This window comes from Trachypithecus francoisi, unplaced genomic scaffold (genome assembly GCF_009764315.1).
Source record: "Trachypithecus francoisi isolate TF-2019V2 unplaced genomic scaffold, Tfra_2.0 Lachesis_group11, whole genome shotgun sequence".
NCBI classification, from domain to species: Eukaryota; Metazoa; Chordata; class Mammalia; order Primates; family Cercopithecidae; genus Trachypithecus; species Trachypithecus francoisi.
Window position 1 is genome coordinate 123,811,011 of NW_022681456.1, and position 4,226 is coordinate 123,815,236.

General features: G+C 34.5%; 1 long non-coding RNA gene across 1 annotated transcript; it reads left to right on the forward strand.

Moving 5' to 3' along the window:
- The first annotated feature begins 300 nt into the window (after positions 1 to 300).
- Positions 301 to 3,842, forward strand: LOC117090572. The gene is made up of 2 exons (XR_004440061.1): positions 301 to 2,280; positions 2,606 to 3,842. It is a non-coding gene; the product is annotated as an uncharacterized LOC117090572 (long non-coding RNA).
- Positions 3,843 to 4,226: the final 384 nt, after the last annotated feature.

Genomic DNA, 4,226 nt, shown 5'->3' on the forward strand with positions numbered 1-4,226 from the left:
TCACTGCAGCCTCTGCCTCCTGGGTTCAAGCAATTCTCCTGCCTCAGCCTCCCAAATATCGGGGATTACAGGCACATGCCACCATGCCTGGCTAATTTTTGTATTTCTAGTGAAGACCGGGTTTCACCATGTTGGCCAGGCTCCTCTCAAACTCCTAACTTCAGGTGATTCGTGAGAGCTGGGATTACAGGCGTGAGCCACCGCGCCTGGCCCAGAATATTCTTTTGGTTTAAGAAAATAATCTCAGATGAGACCTCAAAGACTCTGGATAAAAGACAATGAAATAGGTAAATACAGATGTAAGTCTAATGAATAGCAATTATATGAAACCATAAATAATGTCTACTATTTTAATTGCATAAAACTAAAGTTTACTACATTACATTCACTTACATTAAAATAAGAGTTGCATTTTAACTCAAAAGAGTAATAAATAGAACTAAAAAGCTCTAAGTTTCTTATAATGGCTGGGAAGATGTAAAGTAACTATATATATTGGACATTAGTAAGTCAAGGATGAATATTATGACTTTCAGAAAATGACCAAAATAATAGCAAAATACTCTATATAACTATGATGATGATGGAGGAATGCATCTTAGAAATGGAACAACAGTAATGTAATGGAGTAATTATCAATCACTAGAACAATATTTAATTAAGTCAATAAGAATATATATTATAATCATTCTTAGAATTTTATGCTGAAGGCTGTAGGCATTCTAGCAAGAACTATCTACTGTGTCTTTAGTGGGATATTCAGGAGGCCATGGGTTATTCAAGGTGGATATTACAAATAAATGCTTTTGATCTCAAAAGTAGAAGCATCCCCAGGTACCTCAGAATCACAGTTTCCTTGTGTTCCTTTTTCCTATCAACTAAGTCTTGCTTGCAGACTAGTTCTAATTATCTCTGCTCATTGCTCCTTTTGCTACAAATGATTTAAGTTTCTTTGGCTTCCTCATAGGTCTTATGGATTTCCTTTTCCCAAGGTTTGGTGTATATATCTAGAGCTTGGGAAACCATGTCTATTTTTTCAACCTCTTTTTCTAATGAAAGATAGCCGTGTGCATTTGTGTGAAGAAGTCATATTAAGAGTCTCATCTTCACATAATTCTTCCCTCTCTATTTCTTTCAGTGACAAGCAAAGACATGAATTAAACGTTCAAAGGCCCCATTTGGCTCTATTTCTTCCCCCGAGACGTATGTGTCTTTGGAAGGACACTTTGTCTCCACGTGGACTTAGTGGTAGTTGATTTTTCCAATTTTTTCAATAGCCGAAATTTCAAACATAGTCATGATCTAAATTTCTATTTTTCAATAGATCCTTTGTTCCAGGACTTTGTAGTCCCCAGATATAATTCCTATGAACAACTTATCACTGACTATTCTATTTTGGTTGAATTCCCCATTATTGTTCCCCCAAAGAGAATGCCTCCTATCCCAAAGCGGTTGGAGAGAACATGTGAATATGTTCTACTTCCAAAAGCCTATTATTCAGAAAGAGTAGTTTATATTCTGTGTTGAACACTATCTACTAATGAAATAATAAAAACACCACAAATGACTCATGATGCAAGATAAAAAACAGGGGTAGTGCATGGTGCCACTGAAACTCGTCAGAGCAAAAAGAGGTGAGCTTGAGCTAAGCACAACTGAACACAGTATAAATTTTACTACAGAAAAGAAAATCTGTTTCCTTTGGACTCATAGGTTTATAGAGGTATTGGGGTAAGCAAGGAAAAACTGACCTAAGCTAGATACACCAGGTCATCAGCAGGCTAGCAAGTTTGTCTCCCTACAATGATAAAAACTCTCAGAATGTTAAGTAAAGAAGTCAAGAACATTTGGAATGTGACTCTCCAGGACATTAAGACATTCAAAAGTAGCCACATATATGGGAAAACAAAAAGTCACACAAAGACCCAGGAAACATTCATGCTCCAAAAGACCTGAGAAGATCTCAAGCCTTTACCTAAGGCTAATCCCAAAGCCTAAAGTACATAGTTAATAAATAGAGAATTGCCTTGGCACAGAGCCAGTCTTCAAAGATTGGGAGAGGTAGCTATTTTTTTCAAGTGCTCAATTTTCGAAAACATCACAGGGCATACAAAGAAACAGGAAAACACAACCCATTGGAAGAAACAAAATGAATCTTTAGAGATTGCTCATGAGGGAGCACAAATATCAGATTAGCAGACTAAGACTTCAAAATAACTGTACTAAATATGCTCAAAAAGTTAAAGAAAAAAACAGAAAAGTAACTAAAGAAAATTGGGTGTGGCCGGGCGCGGTGGCTCAAGCCTGTAATCCCAGCACTTTGGGAGGCCGAGACGGGTGGATCGCGAGGTCAGGAGATCGAGACCATCCTGGCTAACACGGCGAAACCCCGTCTCTACTAAAAAAATACAAAAAACTAGCCGGGCGAGTTGGCGGGCGCCTGTAGTCCCAGCTGCTCGGAAGGCTGAGGCAGGAGAATGGCGTAAACCCGGGAGGCGGAACTTGCAGTGAGCTGAGATCCGGCCACTGCACTCCAGCCTGGGCGACAGAGTGAGACTCCGTCTCAAAAAAAAAAAAAAAAAAGAAAAAAAGAAAAAAAAAAAAGAAAATTGGGTGATACATAGAACAAAATGAGAATATCAACTAATAGAAAATATTAATATAAAAATAAACCAAATTCTAGAGATGAAAAATTAAATAACAGAACTGAAAAATGTACTGTTACTACAAAAAAAAAAAAAAAGAGAGAATCAGCTACCTGGAAAGTAAACCATTGGAAATTATTAAGCCAGAAGACAAGGAATTTTTTAAAAGAATAGAGAAAAGTGAACAGAGACTAACCGATTTAAGGGACATTATTTAACAGACCAATATACCCATTACAAGTGTCATAGAATATGAAAAGAAACAGTATTTTAAAAATGAAGAAATTTGCCAAATTTGATTTAAAAAAAAAAAAAAACCATGAATCTACAAATCCAAAAAGCTTAATGAATTCCAAGTAGTATAAATGCAAAGAGATCCACGAAAAGATATAATCAAACTGGCAACAGCCCCAAAGCCAAGAAGCAAATCTTGAAAGAAAGAAAGAAAGAAAGAAAGAAAGAAAGAAAGAAAGAAAACAAAACAAAACAAGATAATATTTGTCACAAACAAGGGCTCCTTGATAAAATTACCAGTGGAGTGTCCAGCAGAAACTTTGGAGGCTGCAAGACAGAAAGGTGGTATATCTACACTTATGAATAAAAAAAACTGTCAATAAAAATTTTACTATCTGGCAAAACTGTCCTTAAAAAATGAGGGTGAAATTAAAGTATTTAAGATAAAAAAAAAATCGGAGACAGTTTATTGCACTAAGCCTGCCCTACGAGAAAAACTAGAGAGAGTTCTATAGAGTAAACTGAAAGGATGCAAAACAATAATTCGTCATCATCATATAAAGATACAAAGATCTCTGGTAAAGATAAATGCATCAGCAAATATAATGCTCAGCATCATTAAGATTCTGGTGTGTAATATCACTTTTTATTTTTTATAAGATTTAGAAGCAATCGAGTAAATATAATAATAAATCTATGTTAATAGTTACAAAATAAATGCAGATGTAATTTGTGATATTGATATCATAAAGCAGAGGGGTGGAGCTGTGTAGGAGTAGAGTTTTAGTTTGCCACTGAAATTGTTAGTATTCATTAAAAATAGGTTGTTAAAAAATGTAAATATTATAAATAATCTTTAAGTTAGCACAAATTATAGAATATACACAAAGGAAAGGAGAAGATAATAAAAATGTGTCTCTACAAAAAAAAAAAAAACAGCTAAACACAAACAAAGGCAATAATGGAAAAAATGAGTGAGAAAATAACTATAAGACACCCTGAAATAAATAGGTAAACGGAAAATATAAGTCCTTCCCCATCAGTAATTGCATTAAATATAAATGAATTAAAATTCCCAATTAAAAGGTAAAGATGGACAGAATTGATAGCAAAAGCAAGATCTAACAAGAAGGTGTCTATATGAGCTCACTTCAGATCTGAAAACACATATAAGTCGAAAATGAAAGAATGGAAAAGATATTCCAAGCAAATAGTAACCAAAAGAAATTGGGATGGCCATACTAATGTCAGATAAAATAAATGTATATATATACATATAAAAGACAAAGAACATCATATATTAATAAAAGTGTCAATTCATCAAGAATAAATAACAATTATAAACAT